Source organism: Pagrus major, chromosome 5 (genome assembly GCF_040436345.1).
Source record: "Pagrus major chromosome 5, Pma_NU_1.0".
NCBI classification, from domain to species: domain Eukaryota; kingdom Metazoa; phylum Chordata; class Actinopteri; order Spariformes; family Sparidae; genus Pagrus; species Pagrus major.
Genome location: NC_133219.1, coordinates 27229409 through 27253770, shown reverse-complemented (window position 1 = coordinate 27253770; position 24362 = coordinate 27229409). Strand labels below are relative to the sequence as shown.

Below are 24362 nucleotides of genomic sequence, written 5' to 3'. Positions count from 1 at the left end.
CAGAGTGTTTAGTGCCTACAACTGTATGCACTCCCATTTACAGCTGTCTCCACTCCCCTACCGATAACCCCACAAAGAAATAATGAGCCTCTGTGAGTTTATGCTATGACATGCTTTTGTTCTCCAGCCGAGGAGTCACTTCTGTTCACAAGTTTGTTTGGCTTGTTTGCATTGTAACAGGGTGGCTGCCTCGACAGCAGAAAGGAGAAAATTACCAGTAATTGGACAAATCAGTCTGATAGTTATTCGGCTCTCCTTAAAGGAAAGATTAGGATTCTCTGAAGAGTGTATGTGCACACAGCGAGTGCCCAGCAGCTGAACACTATTGAAGAGGAGTGAAATGAGTGTTTTGACTTTTGGAGCAGTTCAGTCTCAAGAGTGGAGACACTAACAAGTCGGACATGCAAAGGCTCTCGGCTACAAAACAATTTCTTGAACCATGAGAGAGCAGAATTCAACACAGTTTTCCTCCCGTTGAGATGCCTGTGGAGCGGTGTGGTTGTTATGTTTGAAAACAATCACATTAGCCATTTGACCCTCTTTATGACTGCACACCATAATATTTGTGTCCAAGGCTAAAACTCACCATTTTCTATTTCAACTGAGTCTATGTAACTTTTGTAATGATGAATAACACAATCTTCCTTTTAGAAAGTGAGTTAAATTCATGAATTCAATGCAGTCAGACATTGCTCCTTCAGCTTCATTGGTCTGGTATGACAGTAGCTTATGGTGACTATAAGTGATGTTAGAAAACTTGTCAGATAAATACTGCTGTGTGACCTTGTTTAAAAGATGGCATGATTGGAGCTAGAGCTGGGTGAAGTTGTCCATGCACAACCTTGAGTTTTCTTGTATATACCTATGTCTTAAAGGGATAGTTCGGATTTTTTGACATGAAGTTGTATGACATCCTCACCATCAGTGTCGTGCATCAGCAGTGACTTTTCCCCCACTGCGTCCTGTGAGCCGAGGTCTGTCCCGCTGTTGTTGCTGAAGAAAGTAGTTACGGCTAGTTTGCGGGGCCACGAAGATAAAGTGTTTTGCTTCAAAAAACAATATCCGTTCAAAAGAGTAAAACATTTGCATCACAAAATCGTTTACGACAAAAAAGTCAGACCTCACGCTGATGCACGACACTGATGGTGAGGATGTCATACAACTTCATGTCAAAAAATCCGAACTATCCCTTTAAGGTGCTGTAACAGAAAAGGAGAAAAACTGAGGGAAAACAACACGATTTCAACTTTTTTCAAGAGATCACAGGCAACTGTCACACTATCAGACACAGCCACCCTTCACACAATCTGTCTGTACATGGTCTCAACTCGTCAATTGATCAGTGGCCTGACACTTCAAACTATGACGCTCTACCCCTCTTGCATCAGTTTTGAGCGCGAAGGGCTCTGCGTGCAAGTTAGCAATAATACATAATATGCTTCGTGGGATTAATGTTGTGAAACAGCCATGGTTTGGTTAGGTTTAAGTACAAAAACTACTTGGTTTGGATTCCTGATTATGAACGGGACACAAAGCCAGGTCTCTGAAAGGACATTTCCAGTGTATGACCCATCCAACCACCCCAGCCACCCCTGACTTGGAATTTTCTCACTCTTTTTACAACTGCACTAGAGGGGCGCTTCAAGAAGAGGGGTAACTACAACATCAAACTTAGAAGCATAGGGCCACTGACAGGGCTGCTGTATCTGACGTGTTGGGAGTGACAACGGGCTATGCAGTGGGTACATTTGCAGTTTGCACCATTTGCAACCATTTCTCCAACTTTGCTCCTGATTGGTTATTTCTGATGGGTTATCTCCCAGTTTTGTAGCGTGTTTCTTAGTTTCTTGTGGGATGTGTGTCATGCACCTGGAAACTCATCCAGAGGCAGAGGTGAGTGTGTGCTAACGACCCTGCCTGAGCCCTCTGCTTCGCTCAGTTTGCTGCCGACAAAGAATAAAACAGGTCCCAAGAAGAAGAAATACGCCTCCAAATATCACTCCATTTGGTGCAAGACCTTTCCCTTTCTTGACATTTTGCCTCCTGTTTTACCTGCTCATCTTCTTGCCTCCACACCGGAGGAGACTGTAGTCCTGCATCATTTTATCCTCCCTCTTGTTCTTTTTGAAGGTCTACCAGGCAGCAGTCATTGAATACATTTTATGTAAAAGCAATAAAAAGTGAACCACAGGTTGGTTCACATTGACAGCAGTTGTGCTGACTTTCTAAATAGTTATTGTGACTCAGCAATTGTAAAATAAACTGTAAAAGGTGTCCTATGGAGTTGTTTTGGTGTTAGTCACCATAACCCGCTGTGTGTATACTTGAGGCCCAACAAATGTGTTGAATGCATTTCCTTCCTCACAAAACATTTGCAAAGCATTTTTGTTATATTTTTCTGTCTGGGTGCTCACACATGTGGATCCTCATGCATGTTCATACATATACAAACATCATAAAACTTTGCTTTTGAGTATAATACTACCACAGATCAACTCCACAGGGAGCCTTTAGAACTTTGATGTTCACTTTTCTGCTCAGCAGTGTTAGTTGAATAGTATTATGCGCACACAGATCATTTTTTAATTTGCCCATCCTTAAATAAACTGAGTGCAACTAAATATTCCCGGCATGTAAAGTGTGAATTGAAAGCATTGTGTTGTGTTATGAACTTTAAACATGATTAAAGCATGTCCTCTCTGAATACTGCTCTTAAAGCAGCTGTGACTAAATAATTATCAGTGTTGTAGTAATACACAGTGTTAAGTTGTATTTGTCTGGGTATAATTTGCCATTCCAATTAATTATTCACTAATTAAAATAATTAAAGACCTTGGACTACTGTGGGGAGGCTTAGTTGTATTGTTTTTAGCTTGTGTTGTCACGCTTCCTTAATTCTCTCCACAGGTGGCACATATCAAAGTTTGCAAAACAAACCTCTACTTGTTATAACCTCTAGACGGTCTCTCCAGTCTGCAGCTTGTACTTACAGAATATACAGCATGCAGTGAATGCAGCATTAGTGGCGGTTTGGCTCAAGCTTGTTGAAAAAACATATCCAATACTGCAATGTGCTCCAGCTGCAGGCGATGGATAATTGAAAATCAGCTGACGCCAGATCTTGTTCTTCTGTGATTGTTATTTTGTTGGAAGGATGTGTTTTAGTCCCTTTTCAGTTCCAACTGCTGAAGAGGCAAGGCAGAGCTGGATCAAGCTCGACAGTCATCTACTGAATTTTTTAACAGAATCAATTGCAATGGCAGCACGAAGAAGAAAAACCAAGCCTGGGTTGAAAATAACTGGAATTATCCTTCAAGACTGAAATACAAAGAGCCTGCTGAACAGAAAGTTGGATTTCAAAAATGTTGTTGCTTTTATTCCTTTATGACTGAACACATGTGTGAGGTGTAGTTTCCTCTCAACTTCTGATTTTTAAGATTCATTCAGGGAAGTTGGTCAGGTGCTGTGTTATTGAATACTAACAGTTGTGGCTATGATTAAAGCAACAGTATGTAGACATTGGCTTTTTGTGCAATTTGGCTCCCCCCACAGTTTCTGAGTGCAGAAAATACAAATCCCAGGTCTGTAACAATTTGTCAGGTGTAATGTAGGTGCTGACTACTAAAAAACTCATTATATCATAATAATGTTATGTGTTGAATACTTGTATCTTGAAGTAAATATGTATGTAATGTCCTAGTTCACCCTATTACAAGACACTGTGCCATCAAAATTATTTTGAAGCTGTTGTTTTAAAGTGAAAAAGTTACATAATGTTGTTTTAATAACTGTAATATGATGACAGTAAAACAAAGTAAAATTGTACTGCTGTTAAAGTGGCACTCACATCTAAGTCTGCCTACATGTAGCCTACAGCTAACAGATTCAGATGCTCTGTGACATGAATTTGTTTAGAAAGCTAACGTTATCAACAATTCCGGGTAATGTTATGATTTCACTGGGAATCCAACCTGGTGACAGACATTAAGAATATCTACAATAACTACATAGAAATAGCTCGTCTTCTTACTGATGGTCCTGTTTGCTTAAGTAGGTCTACAGATCAGGGCTGCACAACATGGTAAAATAAATCATATTACGATGATTTTGATAGATACTATGATTAGTAGGAATGATCATTGATGCAACACAAGTTTTATTTTCACTGAAAAAACTATTAAAATCATGATGGTGTGACATTTGTTGGGGTCTGTACCAAACTATCATCCTACATCTAGAAGACATTTCTGCAGCCCTACAGTACATAATTATTATGCTGTTTGTCACACAGCTTCACTGCAGCTTCTGGATATTGGACTTGACCATATTACCATTTATATTCAAAAGATCTTTCCATTAATTGTATAGAGTAATCAGTATTAAATGGAAATGTTGCTTCAAAACCAGTTAAAAACTCCTTGTTCTATGTTTAACAGACAGATTTCAGAACATTTTACACTACAACAGACAGCAAACTTGAACACCAACGTCAGAGCAGCCACAGCAACTTACACAGTCAACAACATGAACAAATGCAAAAGAACTGCAAGGAGAGGAAGAGGAAGTGAGACAATGCATCAGATGTGGTTGAGCGATGTGACCCATGAGCAGGTTATCATAGCTGATAATAAAGCAAGGCCATGAGGATACAGCTGTTTCTTACAGCAGACGAGTGTATACGTGGATCTACCGATGTGCGCTGAAGTCTTGGAGAATATGAGAAAGCTCTGTTTGACACTGTTAACACAGACTCCAGCCTGCGCCTCACCGATAAACCTGAGAACTGCAGAGTTACATCAGGCTTCATGATGAAATGACCAGCGTTTGTTTCGCGTCTGCACTTCTGTCTATAAGCATGCTCTCTCCCTGCTGCAGTCCCCTCAGCACCCAGTTCATTTACCTCCACACTGCCTTCAGGAGCAGAACACATATGGAGTTACACAGCGCAGCCTTTAGCTACATGAAAATACTTCTCATGTATGACAAATACATTATTAATGAATTAGCTGCCTTTGTTTCCTTACACCTTCTTGCGACGTACAGTTAAGTCTTCCCCTCATTGCTCCTTGTTGTGCATGCATGGCGCGGATGTAATAGCGAGCCTCATGCTTGGCTTCACTTGGAAACCCACTGAAGCAGTAAGTCGAAAAAAAAGCAGAGGAAAGTCTTGTTTATGGGATGTTCCTCTTGGCTGACGTGGCCATGGTTTGCCTGGGGGGTAGGGCAGACGGCCGGATCGTGTCAACATGAGATCTCACTTGTAATGGTGTTACCAAAACATGGAAGGTGAAGAATAGGGAGATTTAGGAGGAAGCCGCGGAACGCTAACCATTTACACATGGCAGCCCAAGCATGATGCCTGAGAGAGCCTCCATCTTTAGGATGAGTAAGGAGAGGAGTAGTTATTTGGGGAAGAGAACAAAAGGATGAGGCAGGGAAACATATTACAGTAGATGATGTGATGAGTGCGCTGGGATAAATAATCGCAAAGAACACAGCTCTTTATTTTCAGCTTTTGTTTCTGCTCCCATGCTTTCACAGCAGCTCCTTGTCCTCCCCATCTGTCTTTTCCCTCATATTTTCTTTATCATTCAGACAATTTTCTGCTTTCATGTCGTCTGTCTCGATTTCGCGGCGCTCTGTCTCGAAGGGCACATTTAGAAGTGCGCAAAATTAAGTCCCGCCACCGCAGATTGATCTCCGTCCAGATCATCCTATTTTTGACCTGATAGCTTTCAGCGTGCTTGAGGAGGGTTTAATGTCCACGGGTGTAAGAGGGTCACGTTCAGTGTGCACACTGAGTTTGGCGGCTCACATCCGTTCCTTTCCATCTCATGGGCAGATAAAATTATAATTGCAAAAAAGATTTTAATATTCAGAGATGTGCTGTATGCAGTCATCTATGACCTCTGTCGGACCAGTGGAAACTCCAACAATGTTACAAGAATTTCAAGGGTAGGATCACAATTTTCTGAGTCTGTCTAAATCAGTATTCAGGAATGCACTGAAAAAGTTTTTGCTAAATGTAATAATTATTTCTGTTAATACTGGCTAGGCGTTCTTCAACCCTGGTCCTCGGGGAAAATTGCCCTGCATGTTGTAGATGTTTCCCTGCTCTAACACACCTGATTCAAATTTATCAGCTCGTCATCAAGCTCTGCTGAAGTCTGATAACGACCCATTCATTTGAATGAGGTGTGTTGGGGCATGGAAACATCTAAAACATGCAGGGTAGGGGGCATTGTTCAGCAGGCATTAAGAGATAAATTCCCTTCTGTGTTTTCGGTTTAAAACATGAGAGACAAAACTCACAGCACTTGTTCTGTCTGTCTGTTCATCTGAGCCCGATATGAGGTCTGATAAATGACCATTTTGTTTCACTATCCCTTTATCACAGCTCAGAAAGGGGAACATTTTGTACATTTTGTCCACTTACTGCTGTAGTTTCAGCATCTGGTCTATTTTTACTCTCACTGATCCGATACTGATAAATAATAAAATATGTCTTGTCAGAAGACATTTAACAAATTTATATAGGGAATTTGAAGAGGAAATATGAAATAGTGTTTAACATTGTAAGACAAGGTACAAGTATAAGACTTTGTCATCATGAGTATATACTGTACCATGCACATAATTTGTAATTGACCATTTTCACAGCAGACGTTTTGACTTGTCAAAGCAGGAAAAACACAGATGAAATTTATAACATCAGTGATGGCTGCATTCCATTTAGGTGAGTTAGTTCCAGGGCTCTGGTAGTGTGCATGCTCACTCACTGACAAAGCTTTCTGGGACACTTAAGAGAATGGAACCATTGTTAACATTATTGGTCACAGCTGTGCTTTTCCTGCCTTGACAAGTCAAAGTGTCTGCAGTGAAGAGAGTCTATAAGGACACGGCAATCCTGCTGACATCACCAGAGTTGCTGATGTCAGATCACACTGACTGCACTTAACAGATTCGCCTTTTATCTTCACTGTATATTTACAATAGAACAAAACTGTATGTACACCACAACGCCTCTGTTTGACTGCATTTAGATAAATGTAATACATTTATACATAGATATAGTACCAATAAATAAGCCAGCAACGAATGATTGAAGCTGATTTTCTAGAAGGAATTATATTTTATATGCAAAATATCAGTGCCACTGATAAGACAGCATGGGCCTCACCAAGATGAGACTGTTCTCCTCCTGATGAATGCGGACATTCACAAGCCGGTCATCTAGATGTCAGACCTGCTCCCTGCCAAGACACCCGGCTGGCAAGTAGACATTATTTGGATGATTTGACTCAATTTCTCACCTGAAAATATCTCAAAACTTAACTTGGTGTCACAAACAGCAATGAGTCTGGCTCATTTACACAATTCATCTCTGAAAGCATCCTCACTAGGAGCAGGAACACCTCTGGGAATTTGGACCAAACTTGGCTAGACGCAGACTTTGAATTTGAATTGACATGAATGCAGAAAGAGAGAAGCCCTTATGTGTCTGCACTTTGATGGGTTTGTCCAGAACGCCGCCTGGCCTTCTGCAACAATGCGTGCTGGGATTCCTCTCTCGTGGCCGAGAGGAGAAAAAGGGGTTATGGAAAATAAGCATATAAACAAACAATGGAACTGACAGTGCTACCAATGTGCACACTCTCTGAAAATGACCAGCTACATGCATGCTGAGTCTATCTGTTGTTGCAGAGCTCTGCTACATGAACATTTTCTACTAACAATCTTTATTTCATCAGATGCCTTGTGTCCTTTAGACTTTTTTCACCATACTGTGCTCATTTTTCCTGACAGTTTTTATATATTCACCCATTTAGTGTTTCAGCTGGAAATAAATGCAGTCTGGTCTATTATTCAATCATTTTTCATGCTTATTATATCTAGTGAAGAAGTTACACAATCAATCATCCATGTGGGATGCTGAATAAATCTGTGCCAATGCTTGTATGCCCAAGTGGCTGCAGGTTGACTGTTTTTCCTTTCAGAATAAAATGCAATTTACATCATAGATTATTCGATGCTGGAGTTTGCACAGATATAAAGTAAAATTGATTCCACATTATGCCTTTGTGTTTTTTGCATAAATGCTTTAACCAAAGAAATGCCAATTCCCCATGAAAGTACCTCCTCATGTGGCTGCTGTTGATTAAAGAAGCAAGAAAAGTATTGAGCGGTCATGCGGCTATATGCAAACTGTCCTGGCACATATTAAATAGTGTTAATAAAACAGACAGACAGCTGCTATAAAATAAGATTATAGTTGACAGAGAACGGAGATGATTCAGAGGAGGCGGTGCAAAATTTACTACTGCACATGCAAGCTCTGCGGCACACGGAAAAGACTTCTGTCTATGTGCGACGATAGAAAACACAAAGAATATCAAGAAGGACTATAGTGAGAAACAGAGAAGGACAGGGAAGTCTCCAGTGCAGCAGCAATTAGTAGCAGCCTGCAGAGTCATGGATCTTCATATAAGGAATAGCTGACATGGCTAGAAATATAAATGACGCCCCGTTCCTGGTCTTAATGCATAATTAACATTTAACATTACAAGCCTTCCTTTATTTGGTTTTAAGAGATTTATGATTGGATTTACACTTGAGTGAGTCAAGGAAGCTCACAAGGGTGTGTACTGTAACAAGCACACAGGATATGTACAGTACCCACAAGTCCCATCATATCATACAATCAGCATTTGCTTTATTATGCACACGTTTTTGCTATTATGCAATTATCACGTGCTCCTGCGATGTCATTGCAAAAAAACGTAAAAACATGTCACCATGTAAAACAATTTGTGGTTACACTTCATTTTACAGGTTTGAACATTTTATGGTAAGCAGGTGGTAGCAAAATATTCAATTTATTTGAAATTAACCCCCAGTTATTACAACAATTAGCTTAAGATGTATTGAAAATTACCCCAGTATGATTTAATAATAATATTTAGCTATTTTCCATTAAGTAGTTAATAAATAGCTTGCAACTTCCAACGGGTTTGTGCTTAACTCCTGCTGATCGTGCCATTTTTAATTTGCAAATAGTTCCTGTCTAACTTCCCCTCAGTAGGCCACTAATTTGACACTTGGACAATTGTTCCAAAGTCAGACTGATCTGCTGAAGTGAAGAAATTGATGAGAATGTAACTGGTCAAAAGGTTTACTTCAATTAACTCACCTGTAGATGTTGGGCAGAAACTAGTAACTAGAAAATTAAGCTGCAACAACTTTAAGGTAGTGGCCTGCTGAGGGTTGTTAGACAGGAACCAGTTGGAAAGTTTCCTGAAACGGTATTCAAGAAATGACCAGCTATTTATTATTTGCTTATTGGAAAATAGTAGAATATTATTATTAAATCGTGTTATGTAATTTTCAATACATTTTGAGGTGATTATTGTGGTAATTTGGGGGGAATATCGAAGAAATGTCAAATATGTTACTTAACGACTGATGGGAGAACATGCTAGTCTACAAAAAGAGAATTGAGCTTCAGGAATTTCCCCCTCACGCTTGAAGCCAATGTTTCTAAGCACCTAACCACCGGCAAGCATTAATGATTCAGTTTTGCCAATTTTCCTGGCAGGTCTAGGGCTTTAGGTTTGTTATGTGTTTCACATCAAAAAAGAAAAAAAGTATTCAGTGTTCCTCCGACTTTTGTTTCTATTTAAGGTGGAAACATCTCTAAAACATTTGGCTGACAAAAAAAAAAACTTCCACTGAAGCCCAGTCTGATGAAACTCTTCAGCAGACTTGAAAGAAAGCACACACTGCTCCATCTATTTCACAGAAAGAGGAACTCTGGGAAACATTAGCCCTTTGAATAAAAAATTTAAGTGCTATTGAGCACAATATTGAAACGAATAAATCCAAAGGGCAACCTGAGAAAATGCAGTTTTTCATTAGCTGTGGCTACTAACTGTCAAAGCTGGGCAATAAAACTGATAGATATTAACAGACCTGATCAGGGATTTCAACCAGTGACATTTAAGCCAGGAGCCTGCTATCCTAACCTTTAAACTCCAGCCAACCCCTCCAGCAAAGTAGAAACTGTGTTGGCTACTGTCAGACAGGAGACACACTAACAATAGTGGAATGAATCTAATCAAAATGCCATGTCAATAAATAAATAATAAAAGAGATGCATTGTGCTTGACTCCCATTAAGTGATGCTGTTACTCTGTCGCACATTGAGTCGTTTCAAAGGTCAAGTTAATTTTCTGTCGATTGTCGATGAAGAGATGAACATTTGTAGAAATCATCATAATTTCATGAATATTATTAATGCGATTTTTGTATCATTTGCATAATCAGATCTGCTGCGTGTTTGCTGTGTTGTGTTTTAATGGGAGCAGATATTTATTTGACCCCAGAGATGCTGATAAAATCAAATATGGACTTATACAATTGTGTTGAGGTTTTTTTTTTCAGGACTGTAGAATCTGCATCACGCACACACACACACACACACACACCACACAGCACTGGAGTAATGACAAGCTACAATCACACCAAACATGAAATGAGTCCCGGTTAATATCCCACACTGGAGAAATAATTGGATATTTTATGGGAATCTAAGCGGTGTTGCTTTTTTTTGCAGCACTATTGAAACTAAATAACCTTAGCAAGGAAACGCCTGGCATTATTGAGAAACAGCCAGGTAAAGAATCCCTTATGTCTGCAGCTTCAATGAAAAAACTGTTCATGAAGCAATAAGGATGATGGCTTTTTAATGTAGCTGGGTATTTGCATGTGACTCTTCTTTCTGCTGACTTACACACTAATGCTGTATATTCATGAATCCGTGATTACACTTGTGTTGGGCCATTATGTTCAGTGCAACACATTATTCTATTACTCACAACCTATGTGAACACAGCTGAAAGTCCATGACGCATGCACAATAAGTGTGTTCAGTAGCAGGTTGAAGCCCCTGGACAATCTCTAGCACCAGAAGGGTTAAAAATCAACCTAAAACAACCTGCCAAGCGTTACTGTCAAAGTACTCTTGACTCAAAAGTAGACTGAAGCTGTGAAACTTTGTCGCTTAGCTCTCTCAAAGTGTGATTAATGACCCTTGATGAGGAAACATTAGCAGCCTATCAGAGCCCTCGTAGATGCTTTTCCCCTGTTGAGTACACTGCAATTTAATGAGCAGCGGGGAAGGAACACAACAAGATAGAGATGATCGAGATGGAGCCAATTTGCACGTCAATGGCGGCAAAGCGCTGCTGTAAGGAGGACAAAAACAGACATTGATGAAGAGGTGGAGAGGAACAGGAGGGATCAGGAAGCTGATGCAATTTCCATGTTTAATTAAAATGACCCTTGTGTTTGTGATTGGAGGGACAAAGCCCATACAGTATTTGACAGGCACACACGTCGCTGTGTGCACAAGCAAATAGTAATTCATGGGTAAGTTGACTAATTGACTTACATATTGATCAGCAAATTAAACTGTTGAACAGTCGTAGCTGGTGGAAGCACAGAGCCCGCTGCTCATTATCTTTGCTGGGGCTGTCTCGCTGGACTCACTGAGCATGGGGCCCCAGATTCATTTTGACAGGGAATTCAGGGCTTGTCTCCAAAGGGCAGTGCATATCTATGCAGCATGTGGCTACCTGCACTCTCATGCTTCAGTAACACAGTTAATGGGAGCTTTAGCCTTGCCAGATGAGAAGTGATGTGTAAAACAGAGTGTGTTCATGCTCATGCAAACAGGCCCAACCCATTACTGAGCTGACTGCTGAGCGTAGCCCTCTGCTGTCGATTTTTCTGACTTTCAGTGTGGAAGATAATGCGTCACTGTTATGCTAACACCATGGGGTGCTCGTGTAAAGAATGACTGAGAAGTCTGTGAACTTCTTTGTCTTATCTGCTACACTATACATTACAAACAAGCGTGGGAGACCACAGACAGCAACAGATTTAAAGGTTCCATATTATGCCATTTTCAGGTTCACTCTTTTATTTAATGCATCTACTAAATAAATGTTTACATGCTTTGAATACTCTATTCACCCTTTCTCTGAATGCTCCATTTTAGAGCCTGTCTCTTTAAGGACCCTCTCCTGAAAAACCCATTCTGCTCTGATTGGTCAGCTCTCAAAGGCCTGAGCCACAAAAAGACATTGAAATCTCACTTTTTTATTATACTGGACATTTAACTTATTTAACATCTTAATTGTAAGAACGTAGAAAACAGGTAAACCATGCAGCACACAGTATCACAGACTTATTAACAATTAATTAACAATGTCAGAGTGATTCTGTGGACGTGAGACCTCAGAAAGTTTTGCACTGAAAACAAAATACATCTTTCACAAGAAATTCAACAAGCACTCATTCTAAGCTCGTCCTCCTTTTCTACTGTCCACTGCTCAGGAGAAAGAAGTCGTATTCTTGCTGTCAGCAGTCACGTTTCTGTTTGACACAAGTACGCAACCTCCATTTGGCAATGCTTCCCGGTCAGCTCACTCTCATTGGCTTGCGGGGTTCTACTTAATATTGCATTGCTGTTCCTTTTGCACCGCAGGAGACACTCTGATCCAGTCAGTAACTTTCGGCATATGTCTGAAAACCCATTACACTAAAGGATCGTTTTGAGCAGATAATCTGTCCTTAAGTCGGGAAAAAAGTAGTAAACTGTGAGATCACTATGTTTCACTCAGTTTTACATAATGATGAACTGCCAAAATAAATAAGACACAAGATCAATACACATCTGTTTTAACTACATTTCACTTTCAGATCTATCAGTGAAAATCTCAGAAGTCATGAGCTGAATCAATGAATTTGAATAAATATAGACCAGAGTGCTTATAGAAGGATTGCTTCCAGAACAGTTTACAATCAGCAGATTGATTCAATAGTAGTTCAACTTCAAGCTTGTGTACTCCAGCACACACCAGAGTTTTGAATGACAGCTTTCACACCAGCCTAAAAGAACCAAACTAAACGGGTTAATGTGTCACAGGTTGAACTACACTATACAAGTTAGGTGTGAAAGCGCTCTGAGATGTGGTATGTTGAACAGCCCAGTCAAGTGGTCAACCCCCACTACTATCCCAGTATCAAGGAGTCAGCATGCTTCAACCAAAGCACAGACAGTCAAACAGTGTCTGACACCTTTTTACTCTGACAATTTCTGTAACTTTTCAGCAAGCATCCTCACTTCACGCACAGATGAGCCAGGTGTGAAGAGGTAACCTTTACTGTGCACCTATGTCTGTAGCCTTTATGTGGCAAAACAGATAAAGACAGATAGCCTTAGTTAACTCTGTGGTTGGGGAAATTCTTGGTTTAGTTGGTCTAACCCTGTTCGAGGCAGCACCCTGATGCAAAGAATAAAGCCTCCTCCTGAGGTTTCATCAACCTTAGTGGCTGTAGCTCAGGAGGTAGAGCAGGTTGTCAGTAATCAGAAGGTCACTGGTTCAAATCTCTGCCTGGATGTCATCCTTGAGCACAATACTGAACCCCAAATTGCTCCTGATGAGCAGCTGGCACCTCTGTTGTCAGTGTGTGAATGTGACAAATGTTGTAACGGTCTTTGAGCAGTCAGTAGACTGGAACAGCACTATAAAAATGCAAGTCCATTTACCTTAGGAATCCAATGGGACCATATCTTCTGGCTCCCTTGTGAAATGAGGAATCAGTACCATTTATGGACATACAGTTATGGTTCACAGTTTTCAGTCTCTGACAGACAATCACAGTCCAGCTGAAGAAACTGTGTATGGTGCTTTTCTCACTTCTTTCATTTTTGAAGCTCTCTACCTTGTTACTAAACTCCAAATGATACGTGATGAGCCCTGTCAGTGATAACTTCAGTGCCGAGAACGCTATCAGGAGATGGGAGCATTAAGAATGAAAGACAGCAAAAGAAGAAAAACAGTGAAGGATGCTGGATTGAACCAACGTTTTTAATAACTCACTCAACTCCTCAAAAATCTCACCTCAAATGAGCTCTCTGGGGATAAAAAGGAAAACAATCCCACAAAATCCCACTGGGAAATGTTTCTTACACCCTTCACTTCACCAGCAGAACCTTCTGGATGGGCATCCGACTGCCAAAAGACGTAGTGAGGGGAGGAGTGAGACAGGGGCAAAGGGAATCCAAGGAGGACAGGAAATGCTGCGAGCAATCTATCTGTCATCAGATATGTTAGAGATGGAAAGGAGATGATTGTATGGAGCGGTGAGGAAGAGGGGCAGGCAAACTAATCGGCCTCTGTCTATTCATTCCTGACACATTGCTTAACCAGAGTTGACAAGCTTCGGAGAGGAGAGGGAGAGTTTGATGGGGCAGATAGCTGAGAATGCCTCAAAAACATGACTGGTTTGCATAACGGCATAGATAGAGCCATATTTTTTTTTAAATAAACAATGCACAAGTTGGAGAGAATGTGCTTGGCTGCTTCTGTATTTGTGTATTCCCAGCTCAGGTGTGTTGTAGTTATTTTCTGCCCCAGGGCCCTTAGCCACACTGCAAAACTGGGAGCTTATAAATGAGAGGCTCTAACAAGACTGGTGTCTAATGAAAGAAAAAGTGGTGCCTCCACAAACCAAAGCGCTGTTTCCAACACTTGGAAAACAGTTGTATCAAGGAGTGCTGGCTGTGTTAATGTTCAATTATAGCCTGATCCATCTGCCTTCGAGTTGCATTCATTTAAATTCTGCTCTGACTGCACAAAGATGTGAAGGAATAGGTTATTGTTTGTGATATAAAGGACAAAACTCGTAGCAAAGGAGCCTGGCTGCTGCCACCTCAAAGGACCACGACACCCGCAGATGGTCATTATGCCGAAAAGCAGGACGTGTCTGCCAGACATCAGATAGATGTGTTGAGAAATGTCTACGACAAGAAGCACGGTGCTAAAATGGAGATCAGGGAAGATGCTTTGAATTCTGAAACCATCTGGCTGCACTCTGTGGGTTTCCAGCATCCATCAGATGGGAAAGTTTGTGCCTATGATTGATTGGCAAGTATTTCAGATAAGGGCTGTACTTGGCATGGAGTGTTGGCTGGCAGTGATGAGGCAATCAGGGCTCTCGCCTTGAAGCAGACAGAGAACGCTTTGGCATAATTTAGCTGCTGGGCTGACTGTGGATGAAAAGAGCTTCAGAGGCCAAAAGGTTGGCCCTTGTTATTGACACAAGCAGCAGTCAGCACAAATGAACATGGAGAGCTTTTTTGTTGTCATCACACTGAGAACCACTTTCATCAACTTTATTAAGGACTGCACTTATTTATTTCAATTCGAAAAACAATAGACGAGGCTTTTAGATGAGCTGGGTTTACCCCAGATACACCGCTGTCCTGACTCAAAAGCTTGATAGTTCTCCAATTGTGGATTAACATAATCAAAAGACACATTTGAAGGGCTGCATGTATTATCATACATTGGATGATTTTATTGTGTGATTGCTTTATCTAGGGAGAATTTAGGGTTTTCTTAATAATTGGGTTTTACATAATTTGTAGGCTGGGGTATTATTTGTGTCTGGTAATTATATAAGATAAATCACATTAACTATATAGGTAAATAATCAACCCGTTCTCACTCTCAACATGTCTGGTCAGTGGCCTGAACTTCTAAGTTTGATGCTGAGTTGCCCCTCTAGTTTCACTTCTTGAAGTGCCCCTCTAGCACAGTAGAACAGTCTGAGTCAGGGGTGGCTGGGATGGTTGGACAGGTCATTCACAGGACTTTCCCTAGACTGGGGTTTGTGTCCCGTTTGTGACCAAGAGTCAAGAGTGATTTGTTGTTAATTTATGTAACGCAAGTAAGTTAACTTATGGAAGTATGTAGTTATGTCACATGCTATATGAGACTCAATTTAGTTATTTTAATCCAAAGAATGATGATGTTCCTAAACCTAACCAAGTAATTAAGGAGCCTAAATCTAACCAAGTAGTTTTGGAGCCTGAACCTAACCAAACTACAATAGTTTAATAATGTTAATAACAGTCCAAAAGTCATAATATGTCATAATATGTGAACTGTTTGTCAGCAAGCTTTATTTTGAAAGTGTAACCGGACATTGTGTTTAATGTATTATTGCTAACTTGATTGCAGTTGCTGTATTTTTAACACGTTGGGAGTGAAACTGTGTTGATATACAGTATAAGACAATGGGACTTTACTCACCAGCTTTATTTTAGAGACATAGCCTCACAGTCCATGAAGCATCTTAGTATGATCACATAGGTTTAACAACCGTTAGATCCATTCATTTAACACTTACATGTGTGAAAATACCAGTTAAGACTGAAATGATGAACCAAACTACACAGTGAGCATTTACTGCATTGCAGAGCTATTCCCTGGTTCAACTTTGACCTGCCATAGTTACCATAACTGAGGGCCTGTGGGTGGATGGATGGTTGCAGCTGTGGTATTTTCACTCCCCTCCAAAAATGTTTGATTACCTTTGGAAATGTCAAGGCATGTCTAAGCCTGCTCTGGTATTTTGTGACATAAAAAAATATTTGATCATTAAAGCAAATATGTAATTGCACTATAAAACATGATGGAAATAATTTATCCCAGCAACAATCTATGTGACGGAGACATGAATATTTCACTTGATTTTTCTCCTTTAACCTTGACTGAAGCCTTTTTAAACTTGAATCACTGTGTTCCACTTCTCAAACTTATAACTGCCACAACCTTAACCCTTAAAAATCATCTGCATAATTTAATTGCCTTAACTTAACCATTAATGGATTTCAAAAGTTGTATTATTAAAAATGTATAATTCATGCTATTGTCACACCATTTAATTTGTGGGAGGAACATAAACAACTCTGATTTTTGCGCTCAATTAATGGAACTTAATGGGCTGTGCTCAGTTGAAAAGATCGTAATTGGGATCTGCTTTCTGACACTCAGTGTGTGTGTGTGTGTGTGTGTGTGTATGTGAGAGAGAGAGCGAGAGAGAGAGAGAGAGACTGTTTCTGCAAAATTTGGAGGGTTGTGATGTTTATTTCAGATTCATACACAGCAAGGAGTGCACAGATCATTGCAGAAAATTAATGTTTTGTGTGCTGTTCAGAGCTTAAAAATAGATTTCTCTACAGTTATTAATTCCTCAAAGGGAAGACAAAACAACTGAACTGTAATGATCTGAGGTGTTTTAACCCAAACTTAAATATTTTTTGTTGGAAACATGCATTGCATTTGGGTCACTGATGTCTTTGTAGCCAAACCAGTCCAGTTAATCTGCATGGGCACAGGGGAGAGAAATCCACAAAAAGGAAAAAAAGAAGGTTACGGCTATGCACAGGATTTGATTCCAGCTCCCTCTCTTGCCGACTGTAGCCTCGATGCCATGCTGCTTTTTATAACTCCGACTTATGTTGAGCCAGTGTTCAAATAGCCTTTTTGTCAGTGATTCCCGCTGTTTGAGCATTCAAACCTGAGCGGTCACAACACAAGCGTGACTGCGTGGCTGATCTGCAAAGACATCACTTCGTGTCAGTGACAGCAACATGTCACTTTCCACTTTCCCTGTGCACCTTTCAAAGCGAGGTACAACAGCGGGATGGCAGATTTCATGTGCTTGGTGTCCTCTCCTGGCATCATCAGTGCTCTAGGAAGCAGAGCTCAACTGGGAAGAGTAAACACATCCCAGCAGATCCCATGAAATTTAAAAGTCAACAGTATATGAGCATAAACAGATGAGAGCATGTCAGCGTAGTGTTTATACAAATAAACCACAGGAAAGAGGAGGGAGATGCTGTGAATGGACTGGGTTGGTATGCAGAGAGGAAAGGTTTTGGCAGACAGCGTTACTACCTGGGTCCTCATCATTAAATCTATACAGCAGATGCCTTTGCAACCTAGTTCTACAAACTAGGCTGTACCTGCAGACTGGCAGATGGACCAAGAAGAGGGTAAGAGTGAGACTGAGGATAGAGAGGACCCGACAGAGGCAAGCTGGATTTTAATTGGCTGTTTGTTTTTCATCAGTCCCAGAAGAGACAATATTTATGAGTTTGATCTTTCTGCTTTGCTGCAAAGTAACAAGACAGTCCGGTAGAACGAGACGTGCAATGAATCGCCGTCTTTTTCTCTTGCAGGGGCACAACATTTTGCATGGACCTGCCAAATTTATTTTGAAGCTTTGCATGCTGCTAAGGTTAGCCTGAATCCTGTGAGAGATGATGAGTGAAGCCTCACCTGTTGTAGCGACAGATAACGCCAACGCACATCTGAACTGCATCCATTAGAGAAATGGCTGTTGTCAATAGAAGCGAGGTGTCACGACTTGCTGGTATTTGCTGAGTTTTGATCTCACAGCTGTGCTTTGGAAGAATACAGAAGCGCTCAGCCACAGTTGTTTGGGATTTTACAAAAGACGAACCACTATCATGCCTAAACTCCCACCATTTGCATTCATTTAACTGTATAATGAGCCGAAGGGCCAGGTGGAGACTGAAAGAAAAAAAAATGTTTAACCAAACCAAATGCTGAGAATCAGATTAAGATATCTGAGGAAAAAGCTTGCATAATAGAATATCCAGACAGATAAGCTGCACTATGGAATTATTGATGAGGTTTTGCAGTGCTGATGCAAATGTTTGGCTAACCTGACCTTGGGTTAATCAGAATTTGAGAGATGCGGCTGTGAGGGATAAGTCCCTGTCCCTACCTCTCAATGTAGAGCTGATGATTCACACCTGAAATACATCCAATGCTGCCTTATTACCATGGATATGTGCCGTTGCTATTTAAATATCAATAAAAGCCTGAATCATGCTCCTGTCTGAGCCAATACAGAAATGCCATCCATTTATTCAGTAAACATAATATCCTTTGGTTTGATATTATTAAAAACATAAAGCCTGTGTTTTTGTGAGCAGCAGTCGCTTCTCTGGTAATCACATTTTCTCATCCATGCAGAATTATTCTTGCTCTTTAGAATCCTCAACATAAGGTCCGTCTCCAGTCTCCTCATCAGCAGGGCCCTTCAGGCATTTTTAACTGGAAGTTATACTTCTTCCTTCCACTCGTGTGAAACAAAGAATAACCCAAAGTGAAGAGCGAACTGGCAAATAAACTCCCACTCTCTTCCCACTTGCTCACAAGTGCACCTTCAGACGCCCACAAACCCTGTGACGCACAGCCTTCAGGTTGACTTGCACAGACTTTCTGATTCAACTCAATAATACTTGACCTATTGTGGAGTCCAAACAAAAGTGCTGTAAGGGTTCAGCGCACAAGTCAAAAGCAAAAGCATGTGAGCATCCTGGCCGCTGGAGGACTGTGGGCATTAGGAGGTGTATCGCCAATAAAACGAAAAATGTGAGCAAATGCAAGAAATCACAGGGGGAGGCATATACACCCACCTCCTAGACACAGTTAACACCCACATCCACACATACAAATGCACCCAGGTAGTTTAGAAAGGTAGGCTTTGATGAAGTAACAGCTGTTCCTCACACTGTCCGACAGAAGGGACTTTATGGCAGCCTTGAGGAAGCGCGGATACTAGAGTTAATCTTGCATGCTCCCACTCGGCCACAGCATAAAAGACTTGTCCTCGGGGCAACTTTACCTGAATTTCCCCTTCCCACTCTCCACCACAGCAGCAGCCCCTCTGCAGCCACATATTTGAACGTCACTACTTCTGTACAAACTGGGCATCACTTCAGGCAGGAATTTCGCTTTAACGCCAAGTTTAACCGTCTGTTGGTCTCACAAAAGTTTGATTCCTGTTACCTGAGGCGGCATGAGAGTGAATATGATGTGCGAACAAAAATTAGGCCACACACTGCGAGAGACCAGACAGAATGAGTCGTACCCTGCATGTCTGGAGCTCACAGCATTTTACAGGATTCAGCTCGGAGTAACAGTTACTGTCAGGAGGATAGTGAATCTGGAAATTGGTGCACCTGAACAGAAAAGAAGCTCATGTGATAACGGGCCCCAGACTAAGTTAACTAGTTAAAAACACATGCAGCTATATTTCAATTATTTATTATTGATGGAATGAAAAATCTGATGTCTGACTTTTCTCCAGCCTGAGAGAGTTCTGTAAAACATCAGAGCCAAATCTCTCGTTTCAATGAAAAGCCTGACACACCATAGCTTTTATTACAGGCTCACATCAAATGCAGTTTTTGAAATACCTTAAAATCAGAGACTGTGGTGCCCACATCTTTACAGGGACCTATTTACATCCCAACATCCCAAATCAAGCTGTTGCACTTGATGGCCAGACTGTGCTCTGTGCCGACAAAGCAAGAGACCAACAAGTCAAAATGGATGGACACTGTTAACCAGATGTCAAGTTTTTAATGTTAAGATGCTGACCATATTATCAACACTATTTTGCTGCTGTTGTTAACATTCTCCCAGACACAAATTAAATTTTTAAATGTGCTGCAGAATTACAACATCTCGGTGTATATGTGTATTGTTTGATTGGATTTTTATTTTATATTATTTATAAATTATATTTATAAATATAAATGTATCTATGTCTGTGCAGTATGAGGGGGGTACAACTCACATTTAATTGTACTATGTGTTGTAAAATAATGAATAAATGAATACCGACCACATCAGAATGTAAGTAATCACAATATAAAAACATATATAATCTAACTATTTAACCGTTTGATAGCATACCATCCCAATCCACTCTGCTATGTTCTGCCATGCCCTTGTGCCCCTGATTTAGAAAAAACCTTAGATCTGCCCCTGCTAGCAAGGCTAACAGAAAGTAGCCTTTGGCTGACTCTATTCGTCACAGTACAGACCTGCATTGTGCACATTATAGCCATCCCAGTATTTGGGGACTTTGGCTAGTTAGCTCACTAGCCAGGCAAGGGTTCTGCTTCAGTTCTGAAGGAGGAGTGTGTGTATGTGTGTTTGTGTGTGTGTTTACTTAAGCCACCACAGCATTTCATTGTCATGAAAATGTGTTTCTCTGGTTTTTATCTAATGGGAGATACTCCTAAAAAAAAAAGAATATAATAAAATCCAATTACACAATGAATTTCAATCCTGAAATTGTTCTCAACTTTAAATCAGTTAGAACCATATAAAAATGCCTGGGGCAACATATTATCCAGAGAATTCTTCAGTCGCACACAACTAATTACTATTCTGAAAATAAGTCTTGATAAACATGAAATGTCAAACACTGTGCCAACAGCTCGGTATTTTGTGAGGGCATAGTTAAAGACGGAGGCAGTAGAATTACAGATGTCTAGCCAATTTGTCTGTTAAAACATCAGTTTAATCCCAGTCTTCAGCGAGGCCTTGAATACTCAGAGAGACATGTCGGTCATACCGCTGAGTGCAGCCGGAGATCAACACTGAGCTTGTTGCACTCACAGAGAGCTCCGGGGTACGGGCGTGCTGTCCTGGTCTCCGTCAGGTGTGATCACACACCGGTATCTTTTACCACAGCCCGCTGGGAGCATGAGAGCAGCGCGAGCAGGGGTGATTGTGGCAAAAAAAGAGACTCACATTGAGGCCTCTGTGTGCGCTGCCTCTCTAAGCCGCTTTGGTCTGCAGCTTTGCACTTTTTCAAAGTGCTGGCTTGCGCCATGGAGGCTAAGCTCGCCACTATGGGGCCAGCAGGCAGTCTAGGAATATACATAGTGAGACAGACAGACAAACAGACAGAGAGACAGAGAGACAGAGAGACAGAGAGATGGGTATAGAAGGGATGAGAGAAAGGAGATCACAAGTACCTCTTTTAGCCCAAGGGCACTGGTGTGTCTATGAAACACATACACATGCACAATACAGACACACACATACACATGCTCCTCATTTCCCAGCACCCCCTCTGGCAAAATCTCCCTAGTGTTCATAATTTGATTTCAGATCCGTGTTTCAGCGTTCACTGTGCATATGGGTGAGGAAAACGAGCAGCAGCTCTTGCTCTCTGCCGTGTTCTGTCTGTCCACATCGCTCGCATTTCGCCAAATCTTTGCTCTCTCCCAATGCTGATGAGATTGAAGAAACAGGCCTATTCTTATTTTGTCTGGGAGCCGCTCAGCTCTCCCGCTTTATCTGTCTGTTTGCAGCTACAAGGCCGCGCTCTCAACCTCTTTTCTCAGAGGATTAGACATGCTGAGTGTTGAGGGCCTTTGCATACAAAACGGCTGGGGATAAGAAGAAAAAGACCTCAGTGTGGACTCCGGGGCAGTGATCAGATAGCAAATTTTAACAGAAAATCAAAGAAAACAAATAGGAGGCGGTTGTTTCTGACAACTGCTCATTACTGAATATAGCTGGAGGGGACTATCCAAGACCTGTAGGTGTAATTAAAGACAGATAATTCACATTTTGTTGGAAAGTTCATGTAATTCCTCAGCCACTCGTACTCTTTTAAAATCTCAGTTTTTAATTATAATCCTTAATAGATCCTGAAATAAAGAACATTTTAGTTTAAAGGAATTTTGTTTACTCAAAGGCTGTTTAAAAATATCAGCCTCATACTGTATTGATTTTTTTTTAGTACTTGAAAGCATATTTGTATATGAGGACTGATGCTTGACTCAATTTGCCCTCGAATATTTTTTCTTTAATACTTGAATACAAAATTTATCAAGTATAAATAAAGGAAATTTTAAAATATTTAGCTTAAAAGGCTGAGTGAGACATAAACTCTAATTCTGCCCAGTGTGAGGTTCTGTACCATGCCTCCACAACAACGCTGATTCATCTCAAACAGCCTCCTCCTCTCCTGAGCTCAAGCCGGATCAATCCTTAGAAAAAGGCCTGACAATATCAGAGGCAAGATATTGAGATCCTGCGCACACGGCTTCATTTTCCCCTGCATCTTCACAATGTCACCTGCACAGGATGCCAGAAAATATGGAAAAAAAACACTTCAGTTACTCCAGGTGCCAGGAGTAGTTGCCCCAAGGTGTTGAATGACTACCACCCAGTGGCCTTAACATCCTCAGTAATGAAAGTCTTTTGAGAAAACAATTTAAAAGGCAATCCTGTGCAAGACAGAAAACACCTTGGCATCCCGCTGTTTGCATGCAGGGCCAAGAGGAAGGCACTTTAACCCTATAGAAACTCAATTACAAACCAAAGACACACACAGGGCTGCCTTTGATATTCATTTTATCACCTCTTTACATCCTTACACCTCATATGCTGACATTAAATCGCTCTTCCACACTTTTTTTTGATGTCAGTCAACCAGATTACTCTAGGGTTTTTATATTGTCTCTTGTCATGCAAAGTTTATCGAATGACTGCTTTGGTAATTACAAGGTCGTATTGTAAAGATCGCATATGACATTCTGATGCTCAGTCTCCTATGGGATGAACACAGACAAGGACTTAGTCGATTGGTGTAGGGATTGTTTTCTCCATCCTAATATCTTTAAACCAGTGATGAAGCGAAAGACTTTAGGAGGATTTGACCTCCCTCTGCTGTCATTGCAGCCAATTGCTATCAGTCAGTAACATACTGTATATACCCTGGGTCTGTTATTGACAACATATTTAACAAGGAGGCTTAACTAAGCAGAGAAAAACAGAGACTGTCTGAATGCACTGGTTGATAAAGTACAAGGATCACTAATTGTTGTGTGCATTGAATTTGTGATAATATTGTCAAAGAAAGTGTATTTCCAGTCTTTTACAGGCAGTTTGGAGTTTAGAAGGTGTAAGCACGGGTGTAGTTTGCTAAGAGCTCATTTCTTATCTCAATCTTTGAAATTCCTCAGTGGAGGCCCCCCACTGCTTCCACACCAACTGGGTTTTAAAGCTACAGGAACCAATCCGTTCCAGTCACGAAAAACGTGATTATATATAGTCAAATTGCGTGCACACAACGACTGTATGTGCTGTGTATGCAAAGTGACACAAGTAGAGCTATTAGACTAAAAGTGCCCCCCTACAGAATATAAATCTCATAAACATAAGAAAATGTCATTGTGCTTAACATACCTGCTGACTACCTGGTTTTGTACTGTTAAAAGCATTGACTCTAAAAATAGTGGACAGAAACACTCCCACCTAGCTGGTTGCTACCAACAAGCAAACTGTGTTTACAGAAGCGAATCACCACGCATTAGTTGTGCCTGTTTGACAGCGGGTTAAATCGCCCAAAACAACCATAATACCTTACTGTACTTCAGCCATAAGCTACAGGTAACAGCAGGCACAGAGGGTGTTTGTGTCTGTGCCAATTTATCCTGACTAGAGTCAGCACTCACCAGAGACTTCTGGTCTTTCTGTTATCCTGCAATGTCATTTCTTTTTCCCATCCCCTCTCTGTACATTTATAAAGTAGAGTACACTTCCCCTCCATTCATCAGTCAAATAAGAGAGAACTACAGTACATTACAGGGGATTTCAGCA

At 40.9% G+C, this 24362-nt stretch overlaps 1 protein-coding gene across 1 annotated transcript in view; it reads right to left on the bottom strand.

Moving 5' to 3' along the window:
- Positions 1-24362, bottom strand: part of LOC140995361 (ALK tyrosine kinase receptor-like) — a 354190-nt gene that overhangs the window by 273625 nt on the left and 56203 nt on the right.